The sequence below is a fragment of the Pseudorca crassidens genome, chromosome 19 (assembly GCF_039906515.1).
Source record: "Pseudorca crassidens isolate mPseCra1 chromosome 19, mPseCra1.hap1, whole genome shotgun sequence".
Taxonomy (NCBI): Eukaryota; Metazoa; Chordata; class Mammalia; order Artiodactyla; family Delphinidae; genus Pseudorca; species Pseudorca crassidens.
The window spans coordinates 24645424-24661777 of NC_090314.1; the positions used below are offsets into that span (position 1 = coordinate 24645424).

General features: G+C 68.4%; 9 non-coding genes across 9 annotated transcripts; all 9 read left to right on the top strand.

The window, feature by feature from the left end:
* The first annotated feature begins 296 nt into the window (after nucleotides 1–296).
* On the top strand, nucleotides 297–415 carry LOC137214211 (5S ribosomal RNA). Its single transcript, XR_010938835.1, has one exon. It is a non-coding gene; the product is annotated as a 5S ribosomal RNA (ribosomal RNA).
* Nucleotides 416–3118: 2703 nt separating this feature from the next.
* LOC137213608 (5S ribosomal RNA) lies at nucleotides 3119–3237 on the top strand. The gene has a single exon (XR_010938243.1). It is a non-coding gene; the product is annotated as a 5S ribosomal RNA (ribosomal RNA).
* Nucleotides 3238–4175: 938 nt separating this feature from the next.
* Nucleotides 4176–4294, top strand: LOC137214212 (5S ribosomal RNA). The gene has a single exon (XR_010938836.1). It is a non-coding gene; the product is annotated as a 5S ribosomal RNA (ribosomal RNA).
* Nucleotides 4295–6196: 1902 nt separating this feature from the next.
* LOC137214213 (5S ribosomal RNA) lies at nucleotides 6197–6315 on the top strand. Its single transcript, XR_010938837.1, has one exon. It is a non-coding gene; the product is annotated as a 5S ribosomal RNA (ribosomal RNA).
* Nucleotides 6316–9018: 2703 nt separating this feature from the next.
* On the top strand, nucleotides 9019–9137 carry LOC137213609 (5S ribosomal RNA). Its single transcript, XR_010938244.1, has one exon. It is a non-coding gene; the product is annotated as a 5S ribosomal RNA (ribosomal RNA).
* Nucleotides 9138–10075: 938 nt separating this feature from the next.
* LOC137214215 (5S ribosomal RNA) lies at nucleotides 10076–10194 on the top strand. The gene has a single exon (XR_010938838.1). It is a non-coding gene; the product is annotated as a 5S ribosomal RNA (ribosomal RNA).
* Nucleotides 10195–11132: 938 nt separating this feature from the next.
* LOC137214216 (5S ribosomal RNA) lies at nucleotides 11133–11251 on the top strand. The gene has a single exon (XR_010938839.1). It is a non-coding gene; the product is annotated as a 5S ribosomal RNA (ribosomal RNA).
* A 2703-nt stretch (nucleotides 11252–13954) lies between these two features.
* LOC137214218 (5S ribosomal RNA) lies at nucleotides 13955–14073 on the top strand. The gene has a single exon (XR_010938841.1). It is a non-coding gene; the product is annotated as a 5S ribosomal RNA (ribosomal RNA).
* A 938-nt stretch (nucleotides 14074–15011) lies between these two features.
* LOC137214219 (5S ribosomal RNA) lies at nucleotides 15012–15130 on the top strand. Its single transcript, XR_010938842.1, has one exon. It is a non-coding gene; the product is annotated as a 5S ribosomal RNA (ribosomal RNA).
* Nucleotides 15131–16354: the final 1224 nt, after the last annotated feature.

Below are 16354 nucleotides of genomic sequence, written 5' to 3' on the forward strand. Positions count from 1 at the left end.
ATGCCCAAGGGACCGCGGGCCCCGGGCCCTGAAGCCTCCGGGGCCACGTCCCTGTGAGCGACGTGCGGGATCTTGGGCGGGGCGCCAAGCGCCGAAGGGTTTGCTGGGTCAGGGCCGCCCTGGGCTGGGAGGTGGTCGCCAAACCCTCCGCCGCCGCCCGATACCCGAGACCTCCGTTCCCCCTGCCTGGGCGGGCGAGGGGGCCCTGCCGGGGCGGGCTGGCCGCCAGGCTGGCGTTAAGGCGCCAGCGCCAGCGAAACTGGGCCTCAAGAGGCCGCCCGCGGCCCCCCACCCCCGTCTACGGCCATACCACCCTGAACGCGCCCGATCTCGTCTGATCTCGGAAGCTAAGCAGGGTCGGGCCTGGTTAGTACTTGGATGGGAGACCGCCTGGGAATACCGGGTGCTGTAGGCTTTTTGCCTCCCGCTCCGCCCGCCTTCTCCTTTACTCGCCCGCGGCGGGGGGGCCGCCGGCTCCGCCCCCGCCGAGCCCCGCTGCAGGCAGTAGGCAAGGTGGTTTACCTGCCCGAGCAGGAAGCTTGGGCGATGGCAGAAGTGGGAAGAAACTCTTGAGCACAGGTTCTTGGGATCCACGGAGCAGCGCATGCACATGCAATGGGTGCCTACACAGCTGGCTTGCTTGTCTGTGGGGAAAGGCGAGATGGGTCAGGGCCTGGGTTCCTGAGGGGCTGAGAATCAAGGCAGGGATAGAAGAAAGGGGACAGGCCCACATCCCCTGAACCCACGCCGGCGCCCACTCACCTTTGTGGAAAATACGATTGAAAAGTGCCCGCAAGAATCTCTTCAGATGCCTCCAGAGTTGAGGGAAGAAGGGGAGGGGGGAGGCCGGGAGCAGGGTGAGCCCTGAAATCCAACCCTTGTCCGGTCACACCCCAGCAGCCCTCCCACCTCAGCCCCTTCAAGACCCCAGGGCTCCCCCAGCCGCGCTGCACAGATCCTGCCCTGACCATAGTCACCATGTTGATCCCCACGTTGAGCAAGATGAAGCTGACCGGGATCAGAAGAATTGAGTATCCTTGCTCCTGGCATTTCCTGGGGATGGGGCCAGTGAACGGCTCGGCTCGGTAGTAGTTTCGCTCACCCATGGCCGTTGGTCCCAGGACTGCCTGGGCCCTCTGCCCTCCAGTTTTAACTGGGAGCCAGACTGGGTCATAATGGGGCAGGTGGTGAGGTCACAGTGAGGGAGGGGGATGAAAAGGAGGGCCCAGAGTGGCATTCCCTGGTAACCAGGGTCAGGTAAGCTGAGCCTGGACAGTCAAACAGGGCCCGGTGGCCGGCATACATCCCCTCGAGCGGTCATTCATTCGCTCACCGCCCGCTGACTCACTTGTTCAAATGACACATTGCGTCTCTTGACCCCTCTTGAGACTAGGAAGACCTTGGCCTCAGAGGCCTGCTGAAGGCCTGGCTGGAGTCCAGAGCCTCAGCCTTCTTCATGCCCTTCACTGGGCCTGGAGCTGGACCTGCCCAGATGTGGAACCTCCCAGTTTGGAAGCAACTTCTTGTATGAGGCTCTCTGTGGACAGGGACAGCTGAGACACAGAGGAGGTGCCCAGAGACCAGGGGTTTGGAGTCTGCAGCTGCAGATGTACTTAGTGCATGGTATAGGACCAGGAGGGGCCTGCTGGCAGAGCTGTGGCCACTAAACCAAAGGGACCCTCAGGCCAAGAAGGGGACACTGGCTTCTTATTGCAGGAAGCCAAGCGCAGGGACCCAGGCTGGCAGAAGTAGTGGCGCTTCCAAGCCACAGACCACCAATGTTTCCTGGACTCTGGCGCTCTTTATTCCTCTCTCCATGCCCTGCCGCCCCCTGCCCCTGCCCCCATTTGCTGCTGGTAAGTTCATTTTCCCAGTCTGGCTCCCGTGCAGAGAGGGCCTGGAGGCCGAGGTGGAAGGTAGCAGCGAGTTGGCCCGCGCTTGGCCCTCCTGCGGTTGCCGCTTCAGCACCAGACTGTCATACACCTGGTAGTTGGCATTGCCTCCCGGGTTCCGGCTGAGTGGCATGAAGGTGGGCGGGGGTGGAGGGTGCTCGGTAGCCTGGACGTCGGGCAGGAGGTGAGAGGGGCGGAGGAGCAGCGCTGAGCTGGGAGCCGGGGCCCGCTGGTCCGAGGCCTCGGCCAGTACCGTGAGGGAGGCGGAGGTGGCCACAGGGCGCCGCCGCAAGGGCAGGATCTCAGCCCATTCGGCCGCCGGGTGCCGCACCTCGTGGGGATCGCGGGAGTAATCCAAGTGTCCCGCGGAGGGATGCAGGCTGCGGTTGGACTCGCTGTGAGCACAGCTGGGGAGGCTACGTCTGTGGGCCGGTGGGGTGTCACGCTACCAGGCGTCGGGCCGGTAGACCCGAGGCACCAGAGCGGATGGAGGCTCAGAGCCCTCCAGACCCAGACTCCGCCGCGGGCCCAGTTGCCGTCCTTTCGGCCCGCGAGCCCCTCGACCTGCACCTGGCCTCCCCCACCGGCGCCCAGCCCCGGCGCCGCCACCTGTGTGCCGGTGTGTCCCTCCACAGCTCCCTCCGACAAAAGCCCCGCCCCACCACCACCCCGCCCCTCTGACGTGTCACCGCGGCCGGGTGCGGGTGCGGGATCGAGGGCAGGGGCCACTTCCCCGGGCCTGCCGGCCACCAGGGGCGGGGTCCTGAGCTCGGTGGGGGGTGTGGGGGCAAGGGTGGCCTTGCCGGGGCTGAGGGGCCGTGGCGACTCAATGGTGGCTCCCAGTGGCTTCGGGCCAGCTGCTGTCGGGCAGAAGGGCCGGCCCGGGCTGCGGTCGGGCTGCGCCTAGCGCCGCGTGGGCGGGCAGGGCCGATGCCCAAGGGACCGCGGGCCCCGGGCCCTGAAGCCTCCGGGGCCACGTCCCTGTGAGCGACGTGCGGGATCTTGGGCGGGGCGCCAAGCGCCGAAGGGTTTGCTGGGTCAGGGCCGCCCTGGGCTGGGAGGTGGTCGCCAAACCCTCCGCCGCCGCCCGATACCCGAGACCTCCGTTCCCCCTGCCTGGGCGGGCGAGGGGGCCCTGCCGGGGCGGGCTGGCCGCCAGGCTGGCGTTAAGGCGCCAGCGCCAGCGAAACTGGGCCTCAAGAGGCCGCCCGCGGCCCCCCGCCCCCGTCTACGGCCATACCACCCTGAACGCGCCCGATCTCGTCTGATCTCGGAAGCTAAGCAGGGTCGGGCCTGGTTAGTACTTGGATGGGAGACCGCCTGGGAATACCGGTTGCTGTAGGCTTTTTGCCTCCCGCTGCGCCCGCCTTCTCCTTTACTCGCCCGCGGCGGGGGCCGCCGGCTCCGCCCCCGCCGGGCCGCGCTGCAGGCCCCACCTCCTCAGGCCCCTCCCACCACGGCGCGCGCCGGCGGGGGCGCTCCCCGCCGGCCCGGCCGGCTAGGCGGCCAGAAGGCGGCCCTGGAAGGCAGTCGCACCCCAGACGCTCCCGGGGTGGCTGGCCCGGACCCAGACTCCGCCGCGGGCCCAGTTGCCGTCCTTTCGGCCCGCGAGCCCCTCGACCTGCACCTGGCCGCCCCCACCGGCGCCCAGCCCCGGCGCCGCCACCTGTGTGCCGGTGTGTCCCTCCACAGCTCCCTCCGACAAAAGCCCCGCCCCACCACCACCCCGCCCCTCTGGCGTGTCACCGCGGCCGGGTGCGGGAGCGGGATCGAGGGCAGGGGCCGCTTCCCCGGGCCTGCCGGCCACCAGGGGCGGGGTCCTGAGCTCGGCGGGGGGTGTGGGGGCAAGGGTGGCCTTGCCGGGGCTGAGGGGCCGTGGCGACTCAATGGAGGCTCGCGGTGGCTTCGGGCCGGCTGCTGTCGGGCAGGAGGGCCGGCCCGGGCTGCGGCCGGGCTGCGCCTAGCGCCGCGTGGGCGGGCAGGGCCGATGCCCAAGGGACCGCGGGCCCCGGGCCCTGAAGCCTCCGGGGCCACGTCCCTGTGAGCGACGTGCGGGATCTTGGGCGGGGCGCCAAGCGCCGAAGGGTTTGCTGGGTCAGGGCCGCCCTGGGCTGGGAGGTGGTCGCCAAACCCTCCGCCGCCGCCCGATACCCGAGACCTCCGTTCCCCCTGCCTGGGCGGGCGAGGGGGCCCTGCCGGGGCGGGCTGGCCGCCAGGCTGGCGTTAAGGCGCCAGCGCCAGCGAAACTGGGCCTCAAGAGGCCGCCCGCGGCCCCCCGCCCCCGTCTACGGCCATACCACCCTGAACGCGCCCGATCTCGTCTGATCTCGGAAGCTAAGCAGGGTCGGGCCTGGTTAGTACTTGGATGGGAGACCGCCTGGGAATACCGGGTGCTGTAGGCTTTTTGCCTCCCGCTCCGCCCGCCTTCTCCTTTACTCGCCCGCGGCGGGGGGGCCGCCGGCTCCGCTCCCGCCGTGCCCCGCTGCAGGCAGTAGGCAAGGTGGTTTACCTGCCCGAGCAGGAAGCTTGGACGATGGCAGAAGTGGGAAGAAACTCTTGAGCACAGGTTCTTGGGATCCACGGAGCAGCGCATGCACATGCGATGGGTGCCTACACAGCTGGCTTGCTTGTCTGTGGGGAAAGGCGAGATGGGTCAGGGCCTGGGTTCCTGAGGGGCTGAGAATCAAGGCAGGGATAGAAGAAAGGGGACAGGCCCACATCCCCTGAACCCACGCCGGCGCCCACTCACCTTTGTGGAAAATACGATTGAAAAGTGCCCTCAAGAATCTCTTCAGATGCCTCCAGAGTTGAGGGAAGAAGGGGAGGGGGGAGGCCGGGAGCAGGGTGAGCCCTGAAATCCAACCCTTGTCCGGTCACACCCCAGCAGCCCTCCCACCTCAGCCCCTTCAAGACCCCAGGGCTCCCCCAACCGCGCTGCACAGATCCTGCCCTGACCATAGTCACCATGTTGATCCCCACGTTGAGCAAGATGAAGCTGACCGGGATCAGAAGAATTGAGTATCCTTGCTCCTGGCATTTCCTGGGGATGGGGCCAGTGAACGGCTCGGCTCGGTAGTAGTTTCGCTCACCCATGGCCGTTGGTCCCAGGACTGCCTGGGCCCTCTGCCCTCCAGTTTTAACTGGGAGCCAGACTGGGTCATAATGGGGCAGGTGGTGAGGTCACAGTGAGGGAGGGGGATGAAAAGGAGGGCCCAGAGTGGCATTCCCTGGTAACCAGGGTCAGGTAAGCTGAGCCTGGACAGTCAAACAGGGCCCGGTGGCCGGCATACATCCCCTCGAGCGGTCATTCATTCGCTCACCGCCCGCTGACTCACTTGTTCAAATGACACATTGTGTCTCTTGGCCCCTCTTGAGACTAGGAAGACCTTGGCCTCAGAGGCCTGCTGAAGGCCTGGCTGGAGTCCAGAGCCTCAGCCTACTTCATGCCCTTCACTGGGCCTGGAGCTGGACCTGCCCAGATGTGGAACCTCCCAGTTTGGAAGCAACTTCTTGTATGAGGCTCTCTGTGGACAGGGACAGCTGAGACACAGAGGAGGTGCCCAGAGACCAGGGGTTTGGAATCTGCAGCTGCAGATGTACTTAGTGCATGGTATAGGACCAGGAGGGGCCTGCTGGCAGAACTGTGGCCACTAAACCAAAGGGACCCTCAGGCCAAGAAGGGGACACTGGCTTCTTATTGCAGGAAGCCAAGCGCAGGGACCCAGGCTGGCAGAAGGAGTGGCGCTTCCAAGCCACAGACCACCAATGTTTCCCGGGTTCGGGAGCGGGATCGAGGGCAGGGGCCGCTTCCCCGGGCCTGCCGGCCACCAGGGGCGGGGTCCTGAGCTCGGCGGGGGGTGTGGGGGCAAGGGTGGCCTTGCCGGGGCTGAGGGGCCGTGGCGACTCAATGGAGGCTCCCGGTGGCTTCGGGCCGGCTGCTGTCGGGCAGGAGGGCCGGCCCGGGCTGCGGCCGGGCTGCGCCTAGCGCCGCGTGGGCGGGCAGGGCCGATGCCCAAGGGACCGCGGGCCCCGGGCCCTGAAGCCTCCGGGGCCACGTCCCTGTGAGCGACGTGCGGGATCTTGGGCGGGGCGCCAAGCGCCGAAGGGTTTGCTGGGTCAGGGCCGCCCTGGGCTGGGAGGTGGTCGCCAAACCCTCCGCCGCCGCCCGATACCCGAGACCTCCGTTCCCCCTGCCTGGGCGGGCGAGGGGGCCCTGCCGGGGCGGGCTGGCCGCCAGGCTGGCGTTAAGGCGCCAGCGCCAGCGAAACTGGGCCTCAAGAGGCCGCCCGCGGCCCCCCGCCCCCGTCTACGGCCATACCACCCTGAACGCGCCCGATCTCGTCTGATCTCGGAAGCTAAGCAGGGTCGGGCCTGGTTAGTACTTGGATGGGAGACCGCCTGGGAATACCGGGTGCTGTAGGCTTTTTGCCTCCCGCTCCGCCCGCCTTCTCCTTTACTCGCCCGCGGCGGGGGGGCCGCCGGCTCCGCCCCCGCCGAGCCCCGCTGCAGGCAGTAGGCAAGGTGGTTTACCTGCCCGAGCAGGAAGCTTGGGCGATGGCAGAAGTGGGAAGAAACTCTTGAGCACAGGTTCTTGGGATCCACGGAGCAGCGCATGCACATGCGATGGGTGCCTACACAGCTGGCTTGCTTGTCTGTGGGGAAAGGCGAGATGGGTCAGGGCCTGGGTTCCTGAGGGGCTGAGAATCAAGGCAGGGATAGAAGAAAGGGGACAGGCCCACATCCCCTGAACCCACGCCGGCGCCCACTCACCTTTGTGGAAAATACGATTGAAAAGTGCCCGCAAGAATCTCTTCAGATGCCTCCAGAGTTGAGGGAAGAAGGGGAGGGGGGAGGCCGGGAGCAGGGTGAGCCCTGAAATCCAACCCTTGTCCGGTCACACCCCAGCAGCCCTCCCACCTCAGCCCCTTCAAGACCCCAGGGCTCCCCCAGCCGCGCTGCACAGATCCTGCCCTGACCATAGTCACCATGTTGATCCCCACGTTGAGCAAGATGAAGCTGACCGGGATCAGAAGAATTGAGTATCCTTGCTCCTGGCATTTCCTGGGGATGGGGCCAGTGAACGGCTCGGCTCGGTAGTAGTTTCGCTCACCCATGGCCGTTGGTCCCAGGACTGCCTGGGCCCTCTGCCCTCCAGTTTTAACTGGGAGCCAGACTGGGTCATAATGGGGCAGGTGGTGAGGTCACAGTGAGGGAGGGGGATGAAAAGGAGGGCCCAGAGTGGCATTCCCTGGTAACCAGGGTCAGGTAAGCTGAGCCTGGACAGTCAAACAGGGCCCGGTGGCCGGCATACATCCCCTCGAGCGGTCATTCATTCGCTCACCGCCCGCTGACTCACTTGTTCAAATGACACATTGCGTCTCTTGGCCCCTCTTGAGACTAGGAAGACCTTGGCCTCAGAGGCCTGCTGAAGGCCTGGCTGGAGTCCAGAGCCTCAGCCTTCTTCATGCCCTTCACTGGGCCTGGAGCTGGACCTGCCCAGATGTGGAACCTCCCAGTTTGGAAGCAACTTCTTGTATGAGGCTCTCTGTGGACAGGGACAGCTGAGACACAGAGGAGGTGCCCAGAGACCAGGGGTTTGGAGTCTGCAGCTGCAGATGTACTTAGTGCATGGTATAGGACCAGGAGGGGCCTGCTGGCAGAGCTGTGGCCACTAAACCAAAGGGACCCTCAGGCCAAGAAGGGGACACTGGCTTCTTATTGCAGGAAGCCAAGCGCAGGGACCCAGGCTGGCAGAAGTAGTGGCGCTTCCAAGCCACAGACCACCAATGTTTCCTGGACTCTGGCGCTCTTTATTCCTCTCTCCATGCCCTGCCGCCCCCTGCCCCTGCCCCCATTTGCTGCTGGTAAGTTCATTTTCCCAGTCTGGCTCCCGTGCAGAGAGGGCCTGGAGGCCGAGGTGGAAGGTAGCAGCGAGTTGGCCCGCGCTTGGCCCTCCTGCGGTTGCCGCTTCAGCACCAGACTGTCATACACCTGGTAGTTGGCATTGCCTCCCGGGTTCCGGCTGAGTGGCATGAAGGTGGGCGGGGGTGGAGGGTGCTCGGTAGCCTGGACGTCGGGCAGGAGGTGAGAGGGGCGGAGGAGCAGCGCTGAGCTGGGAGCCGGGGCCCGCTGGTCCGAGGCCTCGGCCAGTACCGTGAGGGAGGCGGAGGTGGCCACAGGGCGCCGCCGCAAGGGCAGGATCTCAGCCCATTCGGCCGCCGGGTGCCGCACCTCGTGGGGATCGCGGGAGTAATCCAAGTGTCCCGCGGAGGGATGCAGGCTGCGGTTGGACTCGCTGTGAGCACAGCTGGGGAGGCTACGTCTGTGGGCCGGTGGGGTGTCACGCTACCAGGCGTCGGGCCGGTAGACCCGAGGCACCAGAGCGGATGGAGGCTCAGAGCCCTCCAGACCCAGACTCCGCCGCGGGCCCAGTTGCCGTCCTTTCGGCCCGCGAGCCCCTCGACCTGCACCTGGCCTCCCCCACCGGCGCCCAGCCCCGGCGCCGCCACCTGTGTGCCGGTGTGTCCCTCCACAGCTCCCTCCGACAAAAGCCCCGCCCCACCACCACCCCGCCCCTCTGACGTGTCACCGCGGCCGGGTGCGGGTGCGGGATCGAGGGCAGGGGCCACTTCCCCGGGCCTGCCGGCCACCAGGGGCGGGGTCCTGAGCTCGGTGGGGGGTGTGGGGGCAAGGGTGGCCTTGCCGGGGCTGAGGGGCCGTGGCGACTCAATGGTGGCTCCCAGTGGCTTCGGGCCAGCTGCTGTCGGGCAGAAGGGCCGGCCCGGGCTGCGGTCGGGCTGCGCCTAGCGCCGCGTGGGCGGGCAGGGCCGATGCCCAAGGGACCGCGGGCCCCGGGCCCTGAAGCCTCCGGGGCCACGTCCCTGTGAGCGACGTGCGGGATCTTGGGCGGGGCGCCAAGCGCCGAAGGGTTTGCTGGGTCAGGGCCGCCCTGGGCTGGGAGGTGGTCGCCAAACCCTCCGCCGCCGCCCGATACCCGAGACCTCCGTTCCCCCTGCCTGGGCGGGCGAGGGGGCCCTGCCGGGGCGGGCTGGCCGCCAGGCTGGCGTTAAGGCGCCAGCGCCAGCGAAACTGGGCCTCAAGAGGCCGCCCGCGGCCCCCCGCCCCCGTCTACGGCCATACCACCCTGAACGCGCCCGATCTCGTCTGATCTCGGAAGCTAAGCAGGGTCGGGCCTGGTTAGTACTTGGATGGGAGACCGCCTGGGAATACCGGTTGCTGTAGGCTTTTTGCCTTCCGCTGCGCCCGCCTTCTCCTTTACTCGCCCGCGGCGGGGGCCGCCGGCTCCGCCCCCGCCGGGCCGCGCTGCAGGCCCCACCTCCTCAGGCCCCTCCCACCACGGCGCGCGCCGGCGGGGGCGCTCCCCGCCGGCCCGGCCGGCTAGGCGGCCAGAAGGCGGCCCTGGAAGGCAGTCGCACCCCAGACGCTCCCGGGGTGGCTGGCCCGGACCCAGACTCCGCCGCGGGCCCAGTTGCCGTCCTTTCGGCCCGCGAGCCCCTCGACCTGCACCTGGCCGCCCCCACCGGCGCCCAGCCCCGGCGCCGCCACCTGTGTGCCGGTGTGTCCCTCCACAGCTCCCTCCGACAAAAGCCCCGCCCCACCACCACCCCGCCCCTCTGGCGTGTCACCGCGGTTGGGTGCGGGAGCGGGATCGAGGGCAGGGGCCGCTTCCCCGGGCCTGCCGGCCACCAGGGGCGGGGTCCTGAGCTCGGCGGGGGGTGTGGGGGCAAGGGTGGCCTTGCCGGGGCTGAGGGGCCGTGGCGACTCAATGGTGGCTCCCGGTGGCTTCGGGCCGGCTGCTGTCGGGCAGGAGGGCCGGCCCGGGCTGCGGCCGGGCTGCGCCTAGCGCCGCGTGGGCGGGCAGGGCCGATGCCCAAGGGACCGCGGGCCCCGGGCCCTGAAGCCTCCGGGGCCACGTCCCTGTGAGCGACGTGCGGGATCTTGGGCGGGGCGCCAAGCGCCGAAGGGTTTGCTGGGTCAGGGCCGCCCTGGGCTGGGAGGTGGTCGCCAAACCCTCCGCCGCCGCCCGATACCCGAGACCTCCGTTCCCCCTGCCTGGGCGGGCGAGGGGGCCCTGCCGGGGCGGGCCGGCCGCAAGGCTGGCGTTAAGGCGCCAGCGCCAGCGAAACTGGGCCTCAAGAGGCCGCCCGCGGCCCCCCGCCCCCGTCTACGGCCATACCACCCTGAACGCGCCCGATCTCGTCTGATCTCGGAAGCTAAGCAGGGTCGGGCCTGGTTAGTACTTGGATGGGAGACCGCCTGGGAATACCGGGTGCTGTAGGCTTTTTGCCTCCCGCTCCGCCCGCCTTCTCCTCTACTCGCCCGCGGCTGGGGCCGCCGGCTCCGCCCCCGCCGGGCCGCGCTGCAGGCCCCACCTCCTCAGGCCCCTCCCACCACGGCGCGCGCCGGCGGGGGCGCTCCCCGCCGGCCCGGCCGGCCAGGCGGCCAGAAGGCGGCCCTGGAAGGCAGCCGCACCCCAGACGCTCCCGGGGTGGCTGGCCCGGACCCAGACTCCGCCGCGGGCCCAGTTGCCGTCCTTTCGGCCCGCGAGCCCCTCGACCTGCACCTGGCCGCCCCCACCGGCGCCCAGCCCCGGCGCCGCCACCTGTGTGCCGGTGTGTCCCTCCACAGCTCCCTCCGACAAAAGCCCCGCCCCACCACCACCCCGCCCCTCTGGCGTGTCACCGCGGCCGGGTGCGGGAGCGGGATCGAGGGCAGGGGCCGCTTCCCCGGGCCTGCCGGCCACCAGGGGCGGGGTCCTGAGCTCGGCGGGGGGTGTGGGGGCAAGGGTGGCCTTGCCGGGGCTGAGGGGCCGTGGCGACTCAATGGTGGCTCCCGGTGGCTTCGGGCCGGCTGCTGTCGGGCAGGAGGGCCGGCCCGGGCTGCGGCCGGGCTGCGCCTAGCGCCGCGTGGGCGGGCAGGGCCGATGCCCAAGGGACCGCGGGCCCCGGGCCCTGAAGCCTCCGGGGCCACGTCCCTGTGAGCGACGTGCGGGATCTTGGGCGGGGCGCCAAGCGCCGAAGGGTTTGCTGGGTCAGGGCCGCCCTGGGCTGGGAGGTGGTCGCCAAACCCTCCGCCGCCGCCCGATACCCGAGACCTCCGTTCCCCCTGCCTGGGCGGGCGAGGGGGCCCTGCCGGGGCGGGCTGGCCGCCAGGCTGGCGTTAAGGCGCCAGCGCCAGCGAAACTGGGCCTCAAGAGGCCGCCCGCGGCCCCCCACCCCCGTCTACGGCCATACCACCCTGAACGCGCCCGATCTCGTCTGATCTCGGAAGCTAAGCAGGGTCGGGCCTGGTTAGTACTTGGATGGGAGACCGCCTGGGAATACCGGGTGCTGTAGGCTTTTTGCCTCCCGCTCCGCCCGCCTTCTCCTTTACTCGCCCGCGGCGGGGGGGCCGCCGGCTCCGCCCCCGCCGAGCCCCGCTGCAGGCAGTAGGCAAGGTGGTTTACCTGCCCGAGCAGGAAGCTTGGGCGATGGCAGAAGTGGGAAGAAACTCTTGAGCACAGGTTCTTGGGATCCACGGAGCAGCGCATGCACATGCAATGGGTGCCTACACAGCTGGCTTGCTTGTCTGTGGGGAAAGGCGAGATGGGTCAGGGCCTGGGTTCCTGAGGGGCTGAGAATCAAGGCAGGGATAGAAGAAAGGGGACAGGCCCACATCCCCTGAACCCACGCCGGCGCCCACTCACCTTTGTGGAAAATACGATTGAAAAGTGCCCGCAAGAATCTCTTCAGATGCCTCCAGAGTTGAGGGAAGAAGGGGAGGGGGGAGGCCGGGAGCAGGGTGAGCCCTGAAATCCAACCCTTGTCCGGTCACACCCCAGCAGCCCTCCCACCTCAGCCCCTTCAAGACCCCAGGGCTCCCCCAGCCGCGCTGCACAGATCCTGCCCTGACCATAGTCACCATGTTGATCCCCACGTTGAGCAAGATGAAGCTGACCGGGATCAGAAGAATTGAGTATCCTTGCTCCTGGCATTTCCTGGGGATGGGGCCAGTGAACGGCTCGGCTCGGTAGTAGTTTCGCTCACCCATGGCCGTTGGTCCCAGGACTGCCTGGGCCCTCTGCCCTCCAGTTTTAACTGGGAGCCAGACTGGGTCATAATGGGGCAGGTGGTGAGGTCACAGTGAGGGAGGGGGATGAAAAGGAGGGCCCAGAGTGGCATTCCCTGGTAACCAGGGTCAGGTAAGCTGAGCCTGGACAGTCAAACAGGGCCCGGTGGCCGGCATACATCCCCTCGAGCGGTCATTCATTCGCTCACCGCCCGCTGACTCACTTGTTCAAATGACACATTGCGTCTCTTGGCCCCTCTTGAGACTAGGAAGACCTTGGCCTCAGAGGCCTGCTGAAGGCCTGGCTGGAGTCCAGAGCCTCAGCCTTCTTCATGCCCTTCACTGGGCCTGGAGCTGGACCTGCCCAGATGTGGAACCTCCCAGTTTGGAAGCAACTTCTTGTATGAGGCTCTCTGTGGACAGGGACAGCTGAGACACAGAGGAGGTGCCCAGAGACCAGGGGTTTGGAGTCTGCAGCTGCAGATGTACTTAGTGCATGGTATAGGACCAGGAGGGGCCTGCTGGCAGAGCTGTGGCCACTAAACCAAAGGGACCCTCAGGCCAAGAAGGGGACACTGGCTTCTTATTGCAGGAAGCCAAGCGCAGGGACCCAGGCTGGCAGAAGTAGTGGCGCTTCCAAGCCACAGACCACCAATGTTTCCTGGACTCTGGCGCTCTTTATTCCTCTCTCCATGCCCTGCCGCCCCCTGCCCCTGCCCCCATTTGCTGCTGGTAAGTTCATTTTCCCAGTCTGGCTCCCGTGCAGAGAGGGCCTGGAGGCCGAGGTGGAAGGTAGCAGCGAGTTGGCCCGCGCTTGGCCCTCCTGCGGTTGCCGCTTCAGCACCAGACTGTCATACACCTGGTAGTTGGCATTGCCTCCCGGGTTCCGGCTGAGTGGCATGAAGGTGGGCGGGGGTGGAGGGTGCTCGGTAGCCTGGACGTCGGGCAGGAGGTGAGAGGGGCGGAGGAGCAGCGCTGAGCTGGGAGCCGGGGCCCGCTGGTCCGAGGCCTCGGCCAGTACCGTGAGGGAGGCGGAGGTGGCCACAGGGCGCCGCCGCAAGGGCAGGATCTCAGCCCATTCGGCCGCCGGGTGCCGCACCTCGTGGGGATCGCGGGAGTAATCCAAGTGTCCCGCGGAGGGATGCAGGCTGCGGTTGGACTCGCTGTGAGCACAGCTGGGGAGGCTACGTCTGTGGGCCGGTGGGGTGTCACGCTACCAGGCGTCGGGCCGGTAGACCCGAGGCACCAGAGCGGATGGAGGCTCAGAGCCCTCCAGACCCAGACTCCGCCGCGGGCCCAGTTGCCGTCCTTTCGGCCCGCGAGCCCCTCGACCTGCACCTGGCCTCCCCCACCGGCGCCCAGCCCCGGCGCCGCCACCTGTGTGCCGGTGTGTCCCTCCACAGCTCCCTCCGACAAAAGCCCCGCCCCACCACCACCCCGCCCCTCTGACGTGTCACCGCGGCCGGGTGCGGGTGCGGGATCGAGGGCAGGGGCCACTTCCCCGGGCCTGCCGGCCACCAGGGGCGGGGTCCTGAGCTCGGTGGGGGGTGTGGGGGCAAGGGTGGCCTTGCCGGGGCTGAGGGGCCGTGGCGACTCAATGGTGGCTCCCAGTGGCTTCGGGCCAGCTGCTGTCGGGCAGAAGGGCCGGCCCGGGCTGCGGTCGGGCTGCGCCTAGCGCCGCGTGGGCGGGCAGGGCCGATGCCCAAGGGACCGCGGGCCCCGGGCCCTGAAGCCTCCGGGGCCACGTCCCTGTGAGCGACGTGCGGGATCTTGGGCGGGGCGCCAAGCGCCGAAGGGTTTGCTGGGTCAGGGCCGCCCTGGGCTGGGAGGTGGTCGCCAAACCCTCCGCCGCCGCCCGATACCCGAGACCTCCGTTCCCCCTGCCTGGGCGGGCGAGGGGGCCCTGCCGGGGCGGGCCGGCCGCAAGGCTGGCGTTAAGGCGCCAGCGCCAGCGAAACTGGGCCTCAAGAGGCCGCCCGCGGCCCCCCGCCCCCGTCTACGGCCATACCACCCTGAACGCGCCCGATCTCGTCTGATCTCGGAAGCTAAGCAGGGTCGGGCCTGGTTAGTACTTGGATGGGAGACCGCCTGGGAATACCGGGTGCTGTAGGCTTTTTGCCTCCCGCTCCGCCCGCCTTCTCCTCTACTCGCCCGCGGCTGGGGCCGCCGGCTCCGCCCCCGCCGGGCCGCGCTGCAGGCCCCACCTCCTCAGGCCCCTCCCACCACGGCGCGCGCCGGCGGGGGCGCTCCCCGCCGGCCCGGCCGGCCAGGCGGCCAGAAGGCGGCCCTGGAAGGCAGCCGCACCCCAGACGCTCCCGGGGTGGCTGGCCCGGACCCAGACTCCGCCGCGGGCCCAGTTGCCGTCCTTTCGGCCCGCGAGCCCCTCGACCTGCACCTGGCCGCCCCCACCGGCGCCCAGCCCCGGCGCCGCCACCTGTGTGCCGGTGTGTCCCTCCACAGCTCCCTCCGACAAAAGCCCCGCCCCACCACCACCCCGCCCCTCTGGCGTGTCACCGCGGCCGGGTGCGGGAGCGGGATCGAGGGCAGGGGCCGCTTCCCCGGGCCTGCCGGCCACCAGGGGCGGGGTCCTGAGCTCGGCGGGGGGTGTGGGGGCAAGGGTGGCCTTGCCGGGGCTGAGGGGCCGTGGCGACTCAATGGTGGCTCCCGGTGGCTTCGGGCCGGCTGCTGTCGGGCAGGAGGGCCGGCCCGGGCTGCGGCCGGGCTGCGCCTAGCGCCGCGTGGGCGGGCAGGGCCGATGCCCAAGGGACCGCGGGCCCCGGGCCCTGAAGCCTCCGGGGCCACGTCCCTGTGAGCGACGTGCGGGATCTTGGGCGGGGCGCCAAGCGCCGAAGGGTTTGCTGGGTCAGGGCCGCCCTGGGCTGGGAGGTGGTCGCCAAACCCTCCGCCGCCGCCCGATACCCGAGACCTCCGTTCCCCCTGCCTGGGCGGGCGAGGGGGCCCTGCCGGGGCGGGCTGGCCGCCAGGCTGGCGTTAAGGCGCCAGCGCCAGCGAAACTGGGCCTCAAGAGGCCGCCCGCGGCCCCCCACCCCCGTCTACGGCCATACCACCCTGAACGCGCCCGATCTCGTCTGATCTCGGAAGCTAAGCAGGGTCGGGCCTGGTTAGTACTTGGATGGGAGACCGCCTGGGAATACCGGGTGCTGTAGGCTTTTTGCCTCCCGCTCCGCCCGCCTTCTCCTTTACTCGCCCGCGGCGGGGGGGCCGCCGGCTCCGCCCCCGCCGAGCCCCGCTGCAGGCAGTAGGCAAGGTGGTTTACCTGCCCGAGCAGGAAGCTTGGGCGATGGCAGAAGTGGGAAGAAACTCTTGAGCACAGGTTCTTGGGATCCACGGAGCAGCGCATGCACATGCAATGGGTGCCTACACAGCTGGCTTGCTTGTCTGTGGGGAAAGGCGAGATGGGTCAGGGCCTGGGTTCCTGAGGGGCTGAGAATCAAGGCAGGGATAGAAGAAAGGGGACAGGCCCACATCCCCTGAACCCACGCCGGCGCCCACTCACCTTTGTGGAAAATACGATTGAAAAGTGCCCGCAAGAATCTCTTCAGATGCCTCCAGAGTTGAGGGAAGAAGGGGAGGGGGGAGGCCGGGAGCAGGGTGAGCCCTGAAATCCAACCCTTGTCCGGTCACACCCCAGCAGCCCTCCCACCTCAGCCCCTTCAAGACCCCAGGGCTCCCCCAGCCGCGCTGCACAGATCCTGCCCTGACCATAGTCACCATGTTGATCCCCACGTTGAGCAAGATGAAGCTGACCGGGATCAGAAGAATTGAGTATCCTTGCTCCTGGCATTTCCTGGGGATGGGGCCAGTGAACGGCTCGGCTCGGTAGTAGTTTCGCTCACCCATGGCCGTTGGTCCCAGGACTGCCTGGGCCCTCTGCCCTCCAGTTTTAACTGGGAGCCAGACTGGGTCATAATGGGGCAGGTGGTGAGGTCACAGTGAGGGAGGGGGATGAAAAGGAGGGCCCAGAGTGGCATTCCCTGGTAACCAGGGTCAGGTAAGCTGAGCCTGGACAGTCAAACAGGGCCCGGTGGCCGGCATACATCCCCTCGAGCGGTCATTCATTCGCTCACCGCCCGCTGACTCACTTGTTCAAATGACACATTGCGTCTCTTGGCCCCTCTTGAGACTAGGAAGACCTTGGCCTCAGAGGCCTGCTGAAGGCCTGGCTGGAGTCCAGAGCCTCAGCCTTCTTCATGCCCTTCACTGGGCCTGGAGCTGGACCTGCCCAGATGTGGAACCTCCCAGTTTGGAAGCAACTTCTTGTATGAGGCTCTCTGTGGACAGGGACAGCTGAGACACAGAGGAGGTGCCCAGAGACCAGGGGTTTGGAGTCTGCAGCTGCAGATGTACTTAGTGCATGGTATAGGACCAGGAGG